The sequence below is a fragment of the Balaenoptera physalus genome, assembly GCF_965194825.1.
Source record: "Balaenoptera physalus genome assembly, chromosome: 4".
Taxonomy (NCBI): domain Eukaryota; kingdom Metazoa; phylum Chordata; class Mammalia; order Artiodactyla; family Balaenopteridae; genus Balaenoptera; species Balaenoptera physalus.
The window spans coordinates 47,043,623-47,067,383 of NC_138891.1; the positions used below are offsets into that span (position 1 = coordinate 47,043,623).

The 23,761-nt window shown below is 34.8% G+C and overlaps 1 long non-coding RNA gene across 1 annotated transcript in view; it reads right to left on the minus strand.

The window, feature by feature from the left end:
• Nucleotides 1-23,392, minus strand: part of LOC309659159 — a 1,097,080-nt gene extending 1,073,688 nt beyond the window's left edge. Inside the window, exon 1 of the long non-coding RNA XR_014262639.1 lies at nt 15,350-23,392. This is a non-coding gene — a long non-coding RNA (uncharacterized lncRNA). The remainder of the gene's footprint in view (nt 1-15,349) is intronic.
• Nucleotides 23,393-23,761: the final 369 nt, after the last annotated feature.

A 23,761-nucleotide genomic window follows, 5' to 3' on the forward strand; every position in this document is an offset into this window, starting at 1 on the left:
AGATACCATATAGGTTCTTGATCTTCCCAGAGTCACAGTAACTGATTCATTAGAGGCTAACAATAAGCTCATAGGACTAACAATACAAGGAATAGAGGAAGGGATTCAGGAAGAGGTCAGTTATGAAAGAAATAAATATATCAATGTATAAAGTTATAAAAACTGACAGATTATATTATATATATATATGTATATATATATATATAAATATATTTTTTAAATGCTGTCTGTATCCTCCGTCTTCCATTCAAAGAAAATGACCAGTTTGGTTTCTCAAGAACAACTGAAAGAAAATATACTGATATACTGTATCCTTCCACAGAAAGCCAGAATAGAAAGACATGGTTGGAGAGGTGGGCACAGAAGCAATAGAGCAGGGAAAGGGAAGATATTCTCAAGATAGATTTGCTCATCTAGGGATACTCATTTGGGGAATCAGAGCTACCAACCTTATTGCAGTTTAGCAAACAACCCATAACCAATCAAATTTATAAGATCACATGGATTTGGACAAACTGATCTAAGAACAGCCTATGTGGATTAAAGAGCAGAAGGACCTTCCTTAAGTGTTTAAACCTTTTAAATCTGAGGTCTTTACAAGAAGCAATAGAAGGCACATGATAACAGATTAAGATTTCCAACATGATAGCAGTGGTGGTCTAAAGTTACATTAAATATGATTTAGAAAAGTAAGGTTGTGTATATTTCAAAAAACAAATTATTATTTCTTTTACTTTAATGTGACAACAAAGTAAAATCTATAACCTATATAGTCTTCTTATTTCTTAGCACAGAAATACCAAAAAGTGTGCAAAAATTAAATGTTCTGTCCCTAAGCTATTCATGGGAAGCACTTAAGTATGATGCCACTGTTTTTTAGGATTGGTATGGCACTAATATTTAGCTATTTCTATATCATGATTTGCCCCCTTATAGCCTTTGAATTTTACTTATGGAAAACGATTATTGACAAAACTTACAAAGTAGGTATTAAAATACTAGATCGTCAGGCATCTTAACTAAGCATGGGGAGTAAAAGTGATTTTAAACCCAGGTCACTAATTGTGGCCTTGGTGACAAAGTGAGTGAAGCAGGTGCAGAAAATGCCAATACCAGATTGAGAAAAGATTGATGTATTCAAAGTCCTCGTTTTTAAAGCCGCTAACTCGAAGGATCCTGCTGTTCACACTGAAAGGCTTTTAGCACTATTGTCACAGGGATGGGACTTGTTAGGAAAAGCTCATAAATAAGAACAGTTATACAGATTACAGACGTTTGATGCTCTATATCTTTGTAAAATATATGCAAACTGGAAACAGAGTCAATGGAAACATTGAATACATTATTGATACTTTCAATATGTTTTACCTTAGGTTAATAAGGTTTAATCGTAATGAAGAAGCATTGATTCTGAAAGAGAACAACATAGAAGACTGATATAACAAGATGTACTAGGTTGAATAGTGTCCCTTAAAAAGATAAGTCCATCTGGAACCTCAGAGTATTACTTTATTTGGAATGAGGTCTTTGCTGATATTATTAGGTAAGAATCTCAAAATGAGATGGTACTGGATTAGGGTAGATCCTAAATCCAATAACGTGTTCTTATAAGAGACACAAATGAAGAGACACAGAGGAGAAAGCCACAGGAAGACAGGCAGGGATTATAGTTATGCTACAACAAGCCAAGAAATGCCACAACCCCCAGAACTAGAAGAGGCACAGGAGTCCTCCCAGAGCCTCCAGAGGGAATGCAAACCTGCTGACAACTTGATATCAGAATTCCAGCCTCCAGAATTTATTAGAGAATAAATTTCTGGTGTTTAAGCCACAAGGTCTGTGGTAATTTGTTGCAGCAGCCCTAGGAAACTAAAACACAATATAAAAGTATCAAATATCCCATAGTGTTACAGTTAATAAGCAATGGCAAATAAATTATATCACATGCCTTTAATCCCAGAATATAGCGTACTCAAAAGAACAGAACATAAATTACTGAAACTTGAAAATGCATAGTTCAAAAAAACGTTTTAGAATATTTTGTGTTGGTTCTATTCAGAGTGGCCTCTAATGGCTTTATTGTAAATAGAAATGTATTATTTATTCCATGCCCTAGGTAAGAGTCTCTTCTAAGGAATGATAGGGCTTTCATTTTGTTTTTGTTTGTTTGCTATCTTGTTCTTTCTTTTTTATTTTTTTAATATCTGGCACTCATCAAAGCATTCAGATGAAAACTGTGTATTTTATATAGGGCTATCCATATATCAATGCGATCCTTCATCAATCTCTCTCTCTTTCTCTAAAGCAATGACTTCCATTTTTCTTCATGAAACAACCAGCTCTTAGGCTCCTTTCTAGATCATATCAATATAAACATTTCTGTCATGGATGATCTAGCCCTGTGGTACCTTTCTCCCCATACTGTATTCTCCCTTGCTCATTCTCTCCCAGGCACAATTGGTGCCCTTGCTGTTCCTGGAGCAGACAAGACATACTGCCTCTTCTGTGCCTCCTTCCTTCCTGGAAGGCTCTCCAGGCAGTCTCCTTGCCCTTCACTCCATCTCGTTTGGACTTTTGATTAAATATTGCCTATTTTAAATTCCAAACCCCTCCTCCTCTGTACCTCCTTTTTTGTGCTTTATCTCCATATTACTTATTGTTTTTTGATAACATTACACATAATTCACTTATATGGTGATTGTTGTATGCATCTTCTCCCAGTAAAGTGTAACCTGCATGAGCATTGGAAATTTGTTTTGTTAAATACTGTATTTACACTGCTTAGAGCAATACTCAGCTCATAGTAGGCCATCTAAAATATTAACTGAAAGAATGAATAAAATTGTGCTCTAAAGTCAACTTCTGAACACTGTTTCATGTGTTTTTAATATCAGAATGCATATGTCCAGTTCAAGCAAAACAATTAATGGTTGTGCTCTTGGATATAATTCATGCATATATGTTGAATGTATCCTATTGACCTTCATACCCTATTTTTCCCCAGTGCAGTTTCTCTCTTGCTATCTTCTGAGCAGAGTCTTGATTATTTTTCATTAATAAGAGGCCCTCATGTAATATTTGAAAGGTTGGAGAGGATGAGAAACTATTATTCTTCAGTAGCACTTACAGACAGGTACAGGGAGGATATGCAGTTTCCATTCACTTCTGTGTATCATTTTGTGAACTATCTGTTTGAGTAGATAGCTGACATTATTTGTGGTTTTCTGTAATTTTCCTATTTTGTGAGTTCTTAAATTCTAAGTATGGATTTCTCACTTACCCTCTCTCAAACACTCCAGAATATTAATACACAAAATGATTTACTTTTCTGGCTTTGTTGCATTTATGTGGAAGTACCACCACTCGGATTAAATGCTATTGTTTACCTTTTCACATGCTCCGACACAGGTGAAACTGGATAAAGAAAGAAACACAACCATGTTAACTGATCTAGTATGAATTGATGACCCTGAACCTCACATATGCCAATAATTCTGCCAGGATACCACAGTATGCTTTATGAGATCTGAGTACTGCTCTCTCACATTCCTAAATAACAATTTCACTTTCCTCTCAAATCAAAAACAGCTGATGACCTTGATCTACTCATCATTGAGAAACTTAAAGCAAAGAAAAACTTTGACTTCCACCAGTACATGTACTGTCCTACCAGCAGCTGCCTTCCCATTTCACCTATAACCAAAGTTGAGGTATGCTCTGTCCTACATAGACCCAATCCTTTCCCTTATGTGTCTCTGACCTACTTAAGGGCATCACTCTAGAAATTCTTCCCTCCCTCTTCATATTTTGATTAGCTGTGTTTCTACTAGTGTTTTGTAGATATTACATCCATCTTGAAGTCTTCTCTTCTCCTACCACATTTTTAGATACAGCCAGATAGCTCTGCTCCTCTAGCAAAAACAGAAACAAAGAAAACCAAGCAAAAACACCACCTTGAAAACTTGAATTCCAGGACAATAAACTTTTGGTTTTTCTCCTCTATGATGATGCTTTCTTAGTCTGTTTCTGGTTCATTTCCATCTCCTCTATTTGTTACAGTTTGAAAATTCAGAAGACAATCCTTGTAACTCTTTCTTAATATCCACCCTTGCTCTATTGGTGATCTCATTCTGTTTCATGTCTTTAAATGCCACCTCTATGCTATTGGCTCCCCGATTTTATCTCTAGCCAAGACCTCTCACCCAATCTCTATTCATATATTCAAATTCCTGTTCAACAAACCACTTTAAAATCTAAAAACAACTTGATGTCAACACGTCCAAAACTGAATGTCCCATCTTCCCACACAAACCTCTTCCCAAACCATCTTCCCACACCTCACACATATCTTTTCTTATCTCAATTTATGGCAACTCAACCTGCTGGGCAGAATCCTTTGAGTTATCCTTGGCTATTCCCCTAATCTTAAAATTAATCCTAGAATCTCTACTTTCTAAATATGTCTGGGATCCATCTACTTTTTATTATTTTTAATAAATGCACTATAACGTCTTACCTGAATTACTGTCGTAGCCACCTGATATGTTTTCTCTTTCTTCTCTTCCCTCCCTCCCCAGAGTCTAGCTCAAATAAAGCACCTAGTTTGATACTTTTAAATCGCAGGCCATGTTAAGCTTGCTCAGCATTTGGTGGTTCCATATTTCACTTCAAGGAAAATCCAAAATCCCAACAATTTTCTAAATTCCCTACATTTTTATGAACTCAACCCCCCATAAGCTTCTGACTTTATTCATCCAACCCACAGCTTCCTTTCTGTTGTTTGAGTTTGCCAGGTGAACCCAGGTCTTAGAGAATTTAAACAACTGTTCCCTCTGCCTTGAATGCTCTTTTCCCAATATCCCCTTGGTAAACTCTCTCACTTTCTTCAAGGTTTGCTCAAATCCCTCAATGCTCTCAATGAAGAACACCTTGGTTGACCTAATTAACACTGCAACATCTCCCCTACCTGCCTTTCTTGCTCTAATTTTTTGTAGCTCTTCTCACCTTTAACATACAATATAATTTAATTATTGACCATGTTTTCCTGTTTTTATCTGTTTCGCCTGTTAGAATGCAGGCCCCAAAAGCACAACAATCTTTTCCTTGCATGTACACTGATGTATAGAAAACACATAGAATAGTACCTCACTCACTGTAACTACTGAATAAACACTTTTAAGTAAAAAAAAAAAAAAAATGAATGAATAAATGAATCTTTTCTAATCCCCACAGGAGGTTCAAAATGCAAGCTCATAAATACTAAATGGAATAATTTCTCTATACTAACCTCTTAAATGGCAACAGTAAATAAATGAACAAGATATTGTCTCCAGGGTGATAATGATATAATAACAACCACATCTGTAAAATTAAAAATTGTAATTCAAGGTAAAATGCTAACAGGAGGTAATAGAGCTACAAAAGTTTAGTTAGGAATGGAACCAAAGGTATTTCATGTTAAGGGTATGACATGGATTTAGACACTAGGGTAAAGAATAAATTGCACGGCTGATGCATTGTCAAGACCTAAAAATACTTATTAAATATTTTAGAGTATCTACAGTGAGACTAAAACTATTCTGAACTCTGGAGATAGAAATATGAATACTATTGGATTATTACTTTCAATATTTTGGCAACATTTTTTCTGTTATCCTACATATTTATAAATTATAACATCGAGAGCATTTGATTGACTCCTCTTGCAATTGTATATCCCACATAATCAGGAATAACTGAGACTTTCAGGAAGGCTATAATGTCAAGAGTAGTTAGGTTTTATAGGCACAGAGCAAACACATCCAAGATGTTATCCTTCAAGATAAAACTCCTCCATGTTAATATCTGTGCAGTTTGGATAACTGATAAAAGCATATTTAGAAAACGGGTTGTATTTCAGTGAAGTGTCTGAACCTTCTATATCAGTGTTCAATGAACTGAATTTGACATACTCAAGGGCCCGTCGAGGAAGTGCACTAAAGGAAAGCAGACCATTTCACACATGACCTCACCATCCACATAAGACATAGCAAAGCCACACAGATTGGTCACAGCTTATTCTCTAAAGTGGATACATTAGGGATATTATGACTGTGGCAATGGCTTTCTACAAGTTGGGAGAGAAAAGAAAACAAAGATTGTGTCAACAATCTATATAATTCAAAATACCATTGGCTAAACGTTTTATTTACAATTTGTATTTTATTCTTTTCCTCTTCCAAACACAGTTTATAGAAACACTACAATTAAAGGCATAGATGCAATCCCTAGCACATAGTAGGTACACAGGAAGTATTGTTGAATGATGACTAAGATAATACATGCAATAAAACTATTAAGTATACAATAAAATCATGGAAAATGATGAATTAATACACTAGAAAGTACACTATTTTGCTTATAGTTACATTTAACTTTCTGATAACCTGAAAAAAAGAAATAATGCAGTATATAAACATTTTTATCAGATAAAAGAAAGCATCCCAGGGTCTGAAGAGATTCTTTTTTAACATTAATTTTATTGCAGGTACTTCCATTCTTGGATCAGTTTAGAGCTCTTTCAGACAGAGAATGGGATTATACAAATGCTTACAGGGCCTGGTGGGTAACATAACTGTGCAAACCAGTGAAAAGCTCTCCTGACCCATCTTTATAAAAAAGGAAGGTGTTATTCGGCTCCAGCTGACAGACACCTGAGGGAGATATCAACTCAATACTAGCAGATTTTTGTTAGTTTTTAAGTATAATTTCCTTATACATATTTGTATGCTAGCATTATATTGTTAAATAAGTTTTGGTCAGGTCAAATATCCAAAATGAAAATAAATAAGGAAACACAAGCTTTAAATGATACATTAAATAAGATGGACTTAAGTGACATTTATAGGACATTCCAATGAAAAACAACAGAATACACTTTCTTCTCAAGTGCTCATGGAATATTCTCCAGGATAGATCATATCTTGGGTCACAAATCAAGCCTTGGTAAATTTAAGAAAATTGAAATCATATCAAGTATATTTTCTGACCACAAAACTATGAGACTAGATATCAATTACAGGAAAAACATCAGTAAAAAATATAAACACATGGAGGCTAAACAATATGCTACTAAATAACCAAGGGACCACTGAAGAAATCAAAGAGGAAATCAAAAAATACCTAGAAACAAATGACAATGAAAATATGATGACCCAAAACCTATGGGATGCAGCAAAAGCATTTCTAAGAGGGAACTTTAGAGCAATACAATCCTACCTCAAGAAACAAGAAGCACCTCAAGTAAACAACCTTAAGCAAGACCTAAATACCTAAAGCAATAAGAGAAAGAAGAACAAAAAAAAAAAAAACAAAAAACACCAAAGTTAGCGGAAGGAAAGAAATCATAAAGATCAGATAAGAAATAAATGAAAAAGAAATGAAGTAAACAATAGCAAAGATCAATAAAATTAAAAGCTGGTTCTTTGAGAAGATAAAAAAAATTGATAAACCATTAGCCAGACTCATTAAGAAAAAAAGGGAGAAGACTCAAATCAATAGAATTAGAAATGAAAAAGGAGAAGTAAAAAGTGACACTGCAGAAACACAAAGGATCATGAGAGATTACTACAAGCAACCATATGCCAATAAAATGGACAACTTGGAAGAAATTGACAAATTCTTAGAAAAGCACAACTTCCCGAGGCTGAACCAGGAAGAAATAGAAAATATAAACAGACCAGTCACAAGCACTGAAATTGAAACTGTGTTTAAAAGTCTTCCAACAAATAAAAGCCCAGGGTCAGATGGCTTCAAAGGCAAATTCCATCACACATTTAGAGAAGATCTAACACCTATCCTTCTCAAACTCTTCCAAAATATAGCAGAGGAAGGAACACTCCCAAACTCATTCTATGAGGCCACGATCACCCTGATACCCAAACCAGACAAAGATGTCACAAAGAAAGAAAAGTAAGGCCAATATCACTGATGAACATAGATGCAAAAATCCTCAAAATACTAGCAAACAGAATCCAACAGCACATTAAAAGGATCATACACCATGATCAAGTGCGGTTTATCCCAGGAATGCAAGGATTCTTCAATATATGCAAATCAATCAGTGTGATAAAACATATTAACAAATTGAAGGAGAAAAACCATTTGATCATCGCAATAGATGAAGAAAAAGCTTTTGACAAAATTCAACACCCATTTATGATAAAAATCCTCCAGAAAGTAGGCATAGAGGGAACTTACCTCAACATAATAAAGGCCAAATATGACAAACCCACAGCCAACATCGTTCTAAATGGTGTAAAACTGAAACCATTTCCTCTAAGATCAGGAACAAGACAAGGTTGTCCTCTCTCACCACTATTATTCACCATAGTTTTGGAAGTCTTAGCCACAGCAATCAGAGAAGAAAAAGAAATAAAAAGAATCCAAATAGGAAAAGAAGAAGTAAAGCTGTCACTGTTTGCAGATGACATGATACTATACATAGAGAATCCTAAAGATGCTTCTGGAAAACTACTAGAGCTAATCAATGAATTTGGTAAAGTAGCAGGATACAAAAGTAATGCACAGAAATCTCTTGCATTCCTATACACTAATGATGAAATATCTGAAAGAGAAATTAAGGAAACACTCCCATTTACCACTGCAACCAAAAGAATAAAATACCTAGGACTAAACCTACCTAAGGAGACAAAAGACCTGTATGTAGAAAACTATAAGACACTGATGAAAGAAATCAAAGATGATACAAACAGATGGAGAGACATACCATATTCTTGGATTGGAAGAACCAACATTGTGAAAATGAGTATACTACCCAAAGCAATCTACAGATTCAATGCAATCCCTATCAAACTACCAATGGCATTTTTAACAAAACTAGAACAAAAAATTTCACAATTTTTATGGAAATACAGAAGACCCCGAATAGCCAAAGGAATTGTGAGAAAGAAAAACGGAGCTGAGGGAATCAGGCTCCCAGACTTCAGACTATATTACAAAGCTATGGTAATCAAGACAGTATGGTACGGGCACAAAAACAGAACTATAGATCAATGTAACAGGAAAGCCCAGAGATAAACCCACGCACATGGCACCTTAGTTTTGAAAAAGGAGGCAAGAATATACAATGGAGAAAAGACAGCCTCTTCAATAAGTGGTGCTGGGAAAACTGGACAGGTACATGTAAAAGAATGAAATGAGAACACTCCCTAAAACCATATACAAAAGTAAACTGAAAATGGATTAAAGACCTAAATGTAAGGCCAGACAGTGTAAAACTCTTAGAGGAAAACATAGGCAGAACACTCTATGACATAAATCACAGCAAGATCCTTTTTGACCCACCTCCTAGAGAAATGGAAGTAAAAACAAAAATAAACAAATGGGACCTAATGAAACTTAAAGCTTTTGCACAGCAAAGGAAACCATAAACAAGACCAAAAGACAACCCCCAGAATGGGAGAAAATATTTGCAAATGAAGCAACTGACAAAGGATTAATCTCCAAAATATACAAGCAGCTTATGAAGCTCAATATCAAAAAAACAAGCAACCCAATCCAAAAATGGGCAGGAAACCTAAATATGCATTTCTCCAAAGAAGATATACAGATTGCCAACTAACACATGAAAGGATGCTCAACATCACTAATCATTAGAAAAATGCAAATCAAAACTACAATGAGGTTATCACCTCACACTGGTCAGAATGGCCATCATCAAAAAATCTCCAAATAATAAATGCTGGAGAGGGTGTGGAGGAAAGGAAACCCTCTTGCACTGTTGGTGAGAATGTAAATTGATACAGCCACCTTGGAGAACAGTATGGAGGTTCCTTAAAAAACTAAAAATAGAACTACCATGTGACCCAGGAATCCCACTACTGGGCATACAGCCTGAGAAAACCATAATTCAAAAAAGAGTCATGTACCACAATGTTCACTGCGGCACTATTTACAATAGCCAGGACATGGCAGCAACCTAGGTGTCCACTGACAGATGAATGGATAAAGAAGCTGTAGCACATATGTACAACGGAATATTACTCAGCCATGAAAAGAAACCAAGTTGAGTTATTTGCAGTGAGGTGGATGGACCTAGAGTCTGTCATACAGAGTGAAGTAAGTCAGAAAGAGAAAAAGAAATGCCGTATGCTAACACATATATATGGAATCTAAAAAAAAATGGTCATGAAGGACCTAGGGGCAGGACACGAATAAAGACGCAGAATTAGAGAATGGACTTGAGGACATGGGGAGGGTCAATGGTAAGCTGGGACGAAGTGAGAGAGTAGCATTGACTTATATACACTACCAAATGTAAAACAGATAGCTAGTGGGAAGCAGCTACATAGCACAGGGAGATAAGCTTGCTTCTTTGTAACCACGTAGAGGGGAGGGATAGGGAGGGTGGGAGGAGATGCAAGAGAGAGTGGATATGGGGATATATGTATACATATAGCTGATTCACTTTGTTTTACAGCAGAAACTAACACAACACTGTAAAGTAATTATACTCCAATAAAGATATTAAAAAAAATTGTGGGAAATTTCCTTAATTCTTTAGAGATATTCTTATATCGCTGTTTATAGTTTTTATTTAGTACTAAGAGGATCTTTTACATATTTATAATTTCTAAGGAAAAAAAACACCCTATGATGTACCGTTTTCTTAAATGATTTAATACTTTTATTTTTGAAATATTGGTTTTATTTTTAAGTACTTTTCATTCTGAATCATAGTTCTTGATTTAAATTCTTGAGAGAATTGATTTTTGAGGAATTTGCTCTTCCCTTTACCTTTTTCAGATCGCCAAAGGAGAATAATATTTATACACACTCATTTTTGTTGCAGATACTTAAAACATATAAGAATTGCAAAAGGGCTTTATAAACTAAAAAATAAAATACCTTTGTAATGGGACTCTGTATTTACCCTAAAAAATTATTTATTATTTGAGAAATGAGTCATTAGTTAAGATATTAAAAGATGAATGTTCATTCACATCAACGGTAATAAAATATATCTTTATAAAATGTCCTTGGCTCACTTCTCTAATACTCTTTGTTAAATATGCTCTGGCCAGTTACTCTAGGAAGATGTGCTCACTGCTGCTCTAGGGCCTTAGCAGTACTATTTCCTCTCTGGAGTGCTTTTCCTCCTCAATCCCTCACTCTCCTTTAAAAATATGATTGGCCCCTTCTTGCCCTTCTGTTAACAGCTCCAAGAGTACCTCCTCATTTTCTATCACAAATCATTCTCATGACACTCACCACCATATACAACAATCTTGATCATTTTTATTTTCATGCTTATTGTTGATTTCTCTTTTACAATGTTTGCTCCCTGAGAACAGAAATGTAGCTGTTTGACTTACTTAACTCCTAGAGTTGTTAAGGAATGTGGAATCAGTATTATAGATGTATTTCAGGTAGTGCATGCCTTTGAAGAGTGCAACTTGGTGAAAGTGTGCAATCCAAATAGAGTGTTCTCAAGTCCAGGACTAAATTATTTTATAGGATATGCATAGCCTTGTTTTCATACACTTTTTAAAGAAAACAGTAACATCACTAGTGTCAGTCCTTCTGCTATAATCAGTACAGTTTGTTCTTGAGTGCTTAATTTTTCCCTCGTGTCCTTTCATCCTTTCATCCTTCACCATGTCTATGCCACTATTTCAGTCACCAAATGTGTGTTCACTTTGTCTCCTAGAAGAAAACAGGGACGGTACTTTCAGAGAATTTTTTGATGTTTGATTATTACTTAGCTCAAGGTGAATGATGGGGAATGAGGTCCAAAATTTTATGTTAATTAATTAATTAAACAAATACCTATTAAGCATCTGCTGTAGGCCAGAACCTAATGTAGGCACTCAGGTTACAACAGTGAAAAAAAATAGACAAAAATTTTGAAAATAATGGAGCTTACTTACATTCTCACGTGGGGAGACTGTATAATAGCAATAAATAAATTATATAATATGTTAGAACTAAATAAATTATGTAGTATAATGAACAGAAAACTACTACAGACAGAATCGAGTAAAATAAATGAATTTGGAAATACTGGTGGGAGGGTTTATAATTTAAATGTGTGATAAGGGTAGGCCTTATTGAAAAGGTGAGATTGGAGCAAAGGTTTGAAGTTAGTGAGCCCTTAAGCCATGTAGTTAACTGGGACTAAGGTATTTAAGACGTGGAAAACAAAGACTCTCAGTTGCCTGCCATGTTTAAACAAAAGCAAGGAGGCTAGTGAGGCTGTAACAAAGTGAGTTAAAAGCAAAGAAAATGTCAGAGAAATAACCAAGAGCCATATTGTGTAAGGCCTTGTCAGGTACAAATAAACCAATCATAAGTAAGTCAACATGTGATATAATAATCTTTGAGTAAATGGACTTGTGATAGTACATGATAAGCAGTTGAATTGGAGAGAAGAGGCTGGAATGACCTTTAGAAAGAGGTTCTCAGTCGGGGGAGACTTTGCCTTTCTCCACCTGGGGACATTTGGTAATGTCTGAAGATATCTGATTATCATGACCTGGGGAAGGGGGAAGGGTAATGCTTCTGGCATCTAGTGAGTAGAGGCCAGGTATGCTGCTAAACAACTCACAATGTGCAGGAAAGCCTCTCTCAGAACAATAAATTATTAGGCCCCAAATGCCAACTGTGCTGAGGTTGAAAAACCCCTCTTTAGAGAACCAAAGTCCAGTTATGAGGTATGTGTTTGGCACATCCTTATTGCTTAAAACTATATTGTAAGTTCTATATATTTCAAAGTTTGGATAAAGAGTTAGGAATTACCGAAGTGAAAGTAGAGAGGGCAAAAAGAAAATTTAGTAAAAAGCACAACTGAGCACAGAGAAGCAGTATCCCCATAATAAAAATCTTTGAACGAGTTATCAAGAATAAAAAGTAATTCCATAAGGACTAATATTTTCACATTCTTCCTGCTCCAGGTCATATCTTATGTAAAAATGAATGAAAGTAGGCCAAAGAATAATGGTTGTTCTAAGAAATGAAGCTAGAATTCAAAAGTAGAAGGCATTTATGCTAAGGAAAAAAATAATTTCAAGGTCTGTCTCCTATGGCAGACATATGAGGACTATGACAAGTTAAAAGAGACATTTGTTCAGGTCAATATAGAAATGTGCCATTCACAAGAAGCATTACTGTGGTCATGCTTCTTACATTACTGGATAAAACTAACAGACTTTCTTGGACTTTTGTTTGGCACTGCAGAAACTGGAATTTATCTGCATGCCGTATCAATTCTTCAGAATCACTAGTGGCTCATAAAGGTATATTAGACCTCATTAAAACCTAGAAAAATATGCCACTCCAGTTTTTAAGACTGATTATTTTCTACCAGTCTGCCTCCAATATTGCCTGTTTGTTTTCTCACTTTCATGATCAGTTCCTGTCTTGAAATCTTGTTAACTGTTTCCCCCAAAGGAAGCAGATATTCTAAGGTACCTTAAAATAATATATAAATATATAAAACCTATAAATTACCTTAAAATATACCATAAGCTGTTAGATATACGATTAGAAGAGTCACCATGAGCTAAGAATAGGTGTTACACACATAAATGATAATGGTGAGGGACTTCCCTGGTGGCGCAGTGGTTAAGAATCTGCCTGCCAATGCGGGGGACAAGGGTTCGAGCCCTGGCCCGGGAAGATCCCACATGTCGCGGAGCAGCTAAGCCCCTGTGCCACAACTGCTGAGCAAACCCTGCTCACCACAACTAGAGAAAGCCCGCACACAGCAACGAAGACCCAATGCAGCCAAAAATAAATAAATAAAAATAAATTCATTAAAAAAAAAAAAAGATAATGGTGACAGTTTGCCATCATTTGCCTTTTTGAAAATAGTTATCTGTAAATTACCAACTTTACATATAAATGCTATATTTCCGATTTTACCTAAAAATGATTCCTCTGAGGAAAAAATGGGTAGTGTGTCTCATGGAAGAAAAATAACGTGAAGGAAATGTCAGGTCTCAGAGTCGTCATTTGGTCTTCCTCTGCTGCCTGGCTGCCACATGACCTTGAGCAATACCTGGCTTCTGTGGCCCTTCATTTATCCATTTCTAAGTGAGCATAATACAGCGAGATGAAGCTCGTAAGACTGTTGTGAGGAGACTCTAATAAAAACGCACTTTTCAAAAGTGCTGCATAAATGCTAGATAGAGTAAAACATGTCTCACTTCTATTACATTTATGAGAGCTTTATGTGTGGGTTCTCCTTTAATGATGAGCACCTCACTGAGCTTCAGCAACCTTTTCAAATACCATTCAGGCAATCTTTTTGTTTGTGTGAATGCAAGGGGCATTTAGATATGTCTGTTATCCACAGAGAAAAGCAAATTGATCATTCAATATACATTCTGTTATACATACATTAATATGTAAATCTGTTCATAACTGCTGTTAAAGATACAGGATATAACATTGTATTTTGCAGTAGAGTAAAATATTATATTTCATATTTGGGTGCAAACAGAAGCATGGTGGATTCACAATTTATATTCTAATTCTTCAGATTTTTTAGGAAGATTTTAGAGCAAATAGAATATAGTGATGACATATAAAAGTAACTCCATTTTAATGGACTTGAGTGGAAATAGGTGTAGATGTGGAGACTATGATCTAGGTTAGATTAATTATGTGTTTTCTTACTAGTTTTATATACGTAGTTACAAGTAAATGGATTCAAAACAAAGCAAATAATCTTAAAATTTTGTTTATTAGGCTAGGTTTGTCAAATTGGCATAATTCACTCCTTCAAATGTGAAATATTTTAAATAAATTATTTACTATTATGTACTTTGAATTAATGTCAAATTAATAAAGTAAAATTGTAGAAGTATAATACTTTGAGAATTTCAAATCCTATTGGCTGAAAGTAAATAGGCATTGCATATGCATGTAGCTCTCAATTTACAGACCCTTTGTGTCCTAGAAGAAATGGGTCTAAAACAGGTTGTATGTATAAACATTCAACTTTCTTATCGTTATTTTTTATTTCAAAAGCTAAAAGTAAAATATTGTGACACCAGTGATAAGAAGCATTTGAAGCATGTAATTTTAACAGTGTAGTGATATTTATTTCTTATTTCTAGCACAGTCACAGACTCCTAAGATGCTGAGAACAGAAATGGTAGTAGTAGTAACCTAGTCTAGCAATTCTCAAAAGAGACTGCTCATTTCAAAAACCTTGGAAATTCGGGCTTCCCTGGTGGCGCAGTGGTTGAGAATCTGCCTGCCAATGCAGGGGACACGGGTTCGAGCCCTGGTCTGGGAGGATCCCACATGCCACGGAGCAACTGGGCCCGTGAGCCACAACTACTGAGCCTGCGCGTCTGGAGCCTGTGCTCCGCAACAAGAGAGGCCGCGATAGTGAGAGGCCCGCGCACCGCGATGAACAGTGGCCCCCACTTGCCACAACTAGAGAAAGCCCTCGCACAGAAACGAAGACCCAACACAGTCATAAATAAATAAATAAATAAAATAAACCCAAAGTTTAAAAAAAAAAAAAAAACCTTGGAAATTCAAAATAGTAATAATACAGTTTACTAGGCACTACTTTATCCAGTAGATCTTATTTTGGGCCTCAAAACATCAGTTTGGGCTTTTAAAATATCAGTTCCTCAGTGATTCTGTTGTTCAACCAGTGATAGAAACCAGTAATCCAATCAATATATTATTTAATAAAGAAGAAAAGCGAGTCCCAGAAATGTTGAGTGATATAGCAAGAACTTACAGTTAACTGGCAGAGCCAAGTCTAGAGGCCTAGTATCGAGGAACAGAGGTTGTATTATAATATTAATCCCTGAAAAACAAAATATACTTCTAGGCTGAAAATTCTATACATTTCAATTCTATAAATGACTTAGTGTTCAGCATTTTTCAATTCCATACATGTGTACGTGTGTGTGTGTGTGTATTAGATTCTACATTTTCCCTGCATCATGTTCCTTTTCCCTAAATTGCTGCCAGGAGGTTGCTTTTCTCAATAAATAAACTGCACCTAAGTTTAGCCTTAGTTTGTGTAGAGTTGATAATCTTATTCTGAAAATGTTTAAAATAATTTTGAATATGAAAGATGTCTCCTTATCATTTCCTAAGGAGTGTTATAAGAGCTGAGCACCAGAATGGTTGGCCAAGAGACATGATCCATGTGGTGTGAGTGAGGATGGAATGATGAGATACCCAGGCTCCTGAGAGCTACAAATCTTATGGAAAGGGGTCCAGAGCGACACAGTAGTATCAGAAGTGACTTAAGGTAGTAACTATAAACTTTGTATTGAAATTTTGTTAATAATGCATCATTCATATCATTAATGACTAATTCTTACTTAGAGCAGGAGAATGAGTGTTCATTACTTTGGTTGTCATGTTCAACAACTATAATCCAATATATTCTTCAAAGGTCAGAAATTCTGTACAATTAAAGGAGTGAACGTGGATATTATCATCACTCTCAAAGATTCTCCTAGAACACTCTGAACATTGAGTAGTCTTCTAATTTTAGATTAGTCTTGCTAAACATGTATGCTATAGTACATAATATATTACTCATTGCAAGGTCAGAGGTACTGATGTGGCAATTTAAAAAATATATATGTATATATATAGATATATATATTTCATCAACAATATATAACATTGGCATCAACACAAATGTCTATATTTGTATAGACAAATATAGGTAACATCAAAATCAACACAAATTTCTATATTCAACTTAAGCCTCTTTTCTGACCTCTGTATTTATATTTTTAATTGCATATTTTACATATTCACGCAAATGTCCAAAAGGCATTTCAAGCTATTTAGCAGAATAAGTTTTTGATATATTAATGTTTCTTTTTTTCTTTTAGCAGGTATTGGTCTACTTCCCTTCCTGCCTTTCAAGCAAAGATGTGCCTTGCCTAAAGTGAGGGATCGGAAATGCAGAAAGAGGAAAAAAAAATGTGGAGTTCTTTTTGGATTTTGCATTCACTTTGCAAAACTTGGAAAATTCAGGATATAAATTTAAAGTATGTGAGAAAAGAATGGGCAAAACATTGGAAATTTTCCCGGGAAATACTACACCTCTCCATTAAAAATAAAAATTTCCCTGGGTTGAGATAAGGTAAACTGAAAGAGAGTTGGATCCTAGAGACAAGCATCAATCAGGCACTCTGCTATTGCACACAAGCCAGATAAGGTATCAGGACACCAAAGAGGAAATGGAGGTGTGCAGAGTCTGAGGGCAGAAGCCATCTGAAGCCAGGTAGAGATCTGTGAAGTACCTCTATCTAGGATGCTCTCTCCTCCCTCTCAAATAATTACTCCTACTCGTTTTCAGAACTTAGTTACACTATCTCTTCTTCATAAATGCCCTCATGCTCTCAAGCACTTTACTACCTAGCACATGTAACATTTAAAATTGGAAGTTTATTTTAATGATTTTATGATAATGTCTAGCTCCTCCTCTACTGTGAAAACTCTAGGAGATCAGGGACCCTGTATATTGTTTGTTCATTTCCTAATGTATATAGTAGGTGTCTAGTCAATAATCACTCAAAGAACAAATAAATGAATGAACTTATTATTTTTATCATCATAACTCACTGTGTATAGTGTTTCACAGATGTGTTGTGGCTGTACCAAAAGATCTTAAGAACATACTCATATATCCAGGAAAACATCTTCTTTTCATACTCATCAATCATCAAGGTAACATATTTACAGCTACTTGAGGGCCTTATTCCTGCTTCATTCTGAGATACATTGATCTCACAAAGCCAATATCTTATGTCCACTGATATAAAATAAATAAAACCAAAGACAATAAAAGCAGCCCCCAAACTAAATGACAGGTGAAGTATATTTTATATGATCTTAAAAACTTGTCTAGGGTTGCTCAATTAACCTTCCCTTGAAAGCCCAAAGCTGCAATCACTAAAATCATTTCCAAATGAACTGTCTACCAATTTATAAATTACTGTTTTACTTTTTAATCTTCAGAGTTTCATATTCTATCTCCCATCTCGTAAAACTCTCTCAATTCTTAAAAATTCAACTCTAATAATTTATAAAAGAAATTTAAACATATGCCATTTCCATTTTCATAACAGCTCTCTGAATAATTATGCCATGTATTATCCTACCCACCACCACTTTAAAGATGAGGACACCAGAGTTTAATAAGGTCAAACCACATATACAAGGCTGTATAAGATGTACATGGCAGAGCTGAAATTTAAACCAGTCTTATGATGCCAAATATAATTTTTTATTTCATCATAATTCTCACCTATAAAAATATAATATACTTAATATTAGTAACTATCAGAGCAAGGTGTTGCCAATAAACAAACCATGTCAACAACTGCTAACAAGTTATAAGTTATCTGCAATTTTATTTGTCACTGGGCGCCTATCAAATTCTGTAAATATATGTATAAGTGATTACAACATCAGAAGTTTTAGAGCTGGAATTTTTAAAACATCGTTTAGTTCAAACTATTTATTTTACACATAAGGAAGGTGAGGCCCAAAGAGAACAGGTCCTACCTAGCCCAGGGCCACACACTTACTTGGCAGCTTAGCAGATACAAGTATTGATCCTTCTTCTAATGTGTTTCCCACTATATGTAATATTTCAAATAATTGTCTATCTCTGAGAATGGCTTAAAACAGTGGTTCTCAACTCTGCCTGTACATTCACTCTTTATTCTAATAAAGACCTAGGCCCAGGAACAATGGATAAAAACCTCTGGTGTAAAGTCTTGGCATCAGTATATTTATAAAGTTCCTTAAGTTGACCCTGATGTGTAGCATGAGTGGAGAACCAACAGTTTAAAAAGTATCTAGTTGCCAAATGTTGTCTTTAGTATTTAAACTGAAATTTTCTCCATTAACTCAGACAAATAGAATAGAAAAGTACTTTTCCATTGTTTACTGAGCTGAGTATTTGTTTGTGTGTGTGTGTGTGTGTGTGTGCTTAATCTTAACCACTTCTATGTAAAACAGAGAATAGTTTACCTTTCTTCCATGCTGTGCATATAGGGAATAGAAACGAAATCCTGCTTTAAGCATGTATATGAATGACTGACTAAGCATATGTCTGTGAACCTTCTGAGAATAAAATGTTAAACTAATTGAATTTAAGAATCGTCTCATTTTTGCCTGCTAGATTCTATATATGAAGTTCTGTTCTTATCTATTCTATCAGATTATGTGTACTTCACTATAAATTTATAAACTAGGAGATTCCAATTTCATTCTGATATATTTAGCCTTCTTCCATTCTCCATCATGTTCTTTAAGGTAAGAGACTAGGATGCAATCATCTGTTCAAAACTTGAATTAACAGTTATAACTCTTGATACATATTTTTATTTATTTATTTTTATATTTATTTATTTTATTTGGTTGTGCCGGGTCTTAGTTGCAGCAGGTGGGCTCCTTAGTTGCAGCACATGGGCTCCTTTGTCGCGGTATGCAGGCTGTTTAGTTGTGGCTCACAGGCTCCTTAGTTGCAACTCACTGGCTCCTTAGTTGTGGCATGCGAACTCTTAGTTGCAGCATGCATGTGGGATCTAGTTCCCTGACTGGGGATCGCACCCAGGCCCCCTGCATTGGGAGCACAGCGTCTTAACCACTGCGCCACCAGGGAAGTCCCTTGATATATATTTTAAACATCTTTTTTATGCATCATTTTATTTCCAATAGTGAAATTTAGCTTTTCCTTACTTTAGGATTGTCTGAAGGGCACATGATTAACCAAGTGAGTCTTTATGCAAACTGTCCCATGATGCATACATTAATTAGATGAATAGTGATAATAATAACTAAGAAAAGGAATACACTAGGGTAAATCATTGTGTGAATATACACAAGTCCAGAGGTAATATTATTTGAGTAAATGTGTTTGATATAATGCATGTATTGCCATTAAAGAAACATTTGTTTTGATATGGCATGTGATTGATATCTCAATGTATTAAGTGTACATAATCAGGTATTTTTATTTTCTTCAAGTTTTAATAATGGTCTCATGATGAACAAATGCATGAGCTTATCCTTAAAACTCTAGGTGTATATACACACTGAAAAAATAAAAGTCCAAGTAGTATATCATAATTGCTTTGTGAAGAAGGTATCAAAATTAGAAGCACTGTATTTGGTAGCTACATTATTCTCCTTAAATAGGAAAGAAAACTTTTCTTCTAGAGTAAATATTCTAAGATTTTCTGCATTTCACTAATTTACAAATGAATAATGGACTGAAAATAGTAAATTTGTTCAAGTTCATGGTTATGGTTATACATGACTTTAAGGAAAGTGGCTTCCATCTTTTTGGTTTTGCCTTCAGATTTTAAGTTTCTGTAAAACATTTTCTGAGAAAAATTTTTTTTAAATTTATAACCTAATTGTAAAAGTTTATAATGTTTGTAATATATTCAGAATAAATTTAAATTACAATCTGAGTTTCTTTTATCATGAGTTTATAAAAGTCATGAAACATCAAACCAGTGGGTTAGAAATATTGATAAAAAATAAAAACTGTCTTAATTTACCACAGGATTCTGTTTTCCAACCTTTCTTTGACAAGACATTTCATCTTGACAAGCCAGTTAGCATAAATGACTTAAAACCCCATGAACCCTTGTATTTAATACAGTAAGGACCCTGCACTTCAAATTGTCATACACCATTATCATGTTTCAAGATGTCAGTCTCTTATCTGAAGGATATCACATCCTCAAAGTGTAAATTCTTTGAATATTTGGCTTTCAGTGTCAGCATCAAAATATGTGCCCTTTGGTCACTAATCTAATCTTTATGGAGCTGTAAACAGACAATAACAAGCAAGAATTTGTTTTGATTGATGGATTGTTATTTTATGATCTTGGAACTGAGGGAATTACTTCAGTGATTGCTCATGTCTAATATTATTTAGGATCAAATTCAAACCTTTATCCCTGCAGAATTTAAATGGAAATACTTTAATTTTTTTTAGCTATTTACGGCTTTCAGCAGCTTTCAGATTTAATTTTCAGAGCAGTTACTCTCCAAAGGCAGACTAAATTAATATAATTTAAGTCTTGTACACCTCTTGTGTATGATAAGCAATAGTCTCACATGCTACATGCATATAAAGAGTGGTTAAATAACAGTTTAGAAAAAACAAAAAAATTTTAGACATTTAAGACCTATCTACATCCATGAACTGGTGTGAATTTAATAAAATTGGACACCCTGTAGTTCTAACCTGTCCCTAAATATTGCTCAATAATACTAATGGCTGGAAAGCTCTGAATAGCAAGTCAATACAGCAAACATTTATGTACACATATGGTAATTAATCACAGAATTATTTATAAGGGCAAACTAATAGGAAAAAACTATATATTAAACAGTGGGAGTAATGTAACAAATTATGGTATATCTATGTAGTGGAATATTATTTCATGCCAATATTTTATTTTTCATGAAAAAAGATTGGTGCTTTCACATATTTTATTGTGCTGTTGAAGAGTTTGAGGTTTATGCCTCAACAGACTAAAGTATTTAGATTGGAAGTCTTCCTTAAGTAGAAATCATTCAAGCATCAAAGTTAAACATCAGTAAAGAAGAGAAAAATGCATGAAATCCAATGGACTTATGTAACAAATATTTCTTCCTCAATCTCAAAAGGTTTAAAAGGGAGGCATATAAATCACCCAGCGACCTGCAAGAGATGACTAGTTACAAGGCTAAACATACTCATTCCTCATTCTGTAAATGTTTGGGTCATCTAATACATGCAACCACTGCTAGATGTTGAAGCTACAAAAGTTAGGTTTATGTCCTCATGAAACTCATCATCTGGGGAAAGCTCAGGGGATAAGCACATTACATTAGAAGAGAATACACAGAATATCTGAAGGCTTAATAGGAGACAATTCCTAGTTTTCGCACAGCTAACAAGTAGTTATGGACTCAAAGGCACCTCTGAAGAGACTCTAAAATTTTTCATATGTCAGGAATTTGAATGAACAAATCCTCAAATCATATCTTATATAGAAGGACCAAGGCATTACGAACTAAGAACCTGAATCTGAAATCATTCCGGTGGAAACAAATTAAATTTTCAGCTGAGTAAAGCAATGCATGAAAGAAAAAGTCATTCCATCAAGTGAAACTCAAGGATACAATTTGACATTAATATTCTTTTATGATTTTTCTTGGAAACCTAATAATCATTCTGGTAGCTACTTATAGTGACTAAGCTGAGAGTTCTAAAAACCTGTCTGAGTTGTATAAACAAGTATGTTAATGTATGTATGTTTTTAGGTGACTGAAAAAGACATCTTGAAAGAACAACTGCAGAGAATAAGGAAAAATTTTAAATCACCATTTCAACTAATATATACTTTTGATAGCCTCTAAAATAACACTTAGTGTATTTGACTGTAATATATTGTATTATAATATTTGCCTTCATCAACTCTAACAGCATTTGGCTGAATCTCTCATTTTTAAAAAAGGCAGTATGAGTAGGAGATAGCAAGTTAAACTTTTCTAATAAATCTTACTGCATTGCAAATTTACATTCCACTGCTGTATATATAAGGGATAATTTGGACAGATGTTTAACTGGCTCTCCTTATTAAAATTCTCCATAAGTGAACTGTCAAATTCAAATTGCTCGAAGCACAAAAGCCAACAAAATCAAATTAAAGTAACTAACGGTAAAAAGATTACTTCATCTTCATGAGGGGAAAAATTAAAAATAATTAAATGAAGGGTAGCTTTGTATGTGACAAATAAGATGAAATAATAACTTGAATTTGACCTCCCAAGTACTTCTTTTAAGAATTTTTTTTTTTTTTTACATGAAGAAAAAGATAGAAAAAGTAAATAATGTTTGACTTTGGCTTCTTGTGTTTTACTTCGGAGACAAGTCAGCATTTTCTCTTTACACGTGACAGAGGACACAAGACTTACCCCTGTGTTTGCAATATGAGAAGGGACTTTTCATTCCATTTCAGGAAAGAACAGCAGGAGAGGAACATTCCAGAGACTCTAAGCCTCCTCACTTTTTCCCAGGAGGGAGGAGTTATTTAGCTGATTCATGCAACTGGGAGAGGGAAATAAATATGACACTGCCATTGGGAGCTCTCTCTTTGGACACTGCCTGCCTGCAGAGAGGGTACTTGGGATCTGTGGTGACAGTCAGCTGTCCAACACTGCCTGGGGCATAGTAGGTCTCTTGTCTGAAATATACATCAAGAGGCCCATTTGGCCACAAGTCCATTACACCTTCTCCAGTTTAGATTTATCAGGAAAAAACTAAATTTTGATTTTTCTTCTAGCTCCAAAATTGTTCCAAACTTGGGCATTAAAAAAGGGTGCTATTCCACCAAACCAGCTTTACAACAAATGCTAAAGGAACTTCTCTAGGCAAGAAACACAAGAGAAGGAAAACACCTACAATAACAAACCCAAAACATTTAAGAAAATGGGAATAGGAACATACATATCGATAATTACCTTGAATGTAAATGGATTAAATGCTCCCACCAAAAGACACAGGCTGGCTGAATGGATACAAAAACAAGACCCATATATATGCTGTCTACAAGAGACCCACTTCAGACCTAGAGACACATATAGACTGAAAGTGAGGGGATGGAAAAAGATATTCCATGCAAATGGAAATCAAAAGAAAGCTGGAGTAGCAATTCTCATATCAGACAAAATAGACTTTAAAATAAAGACT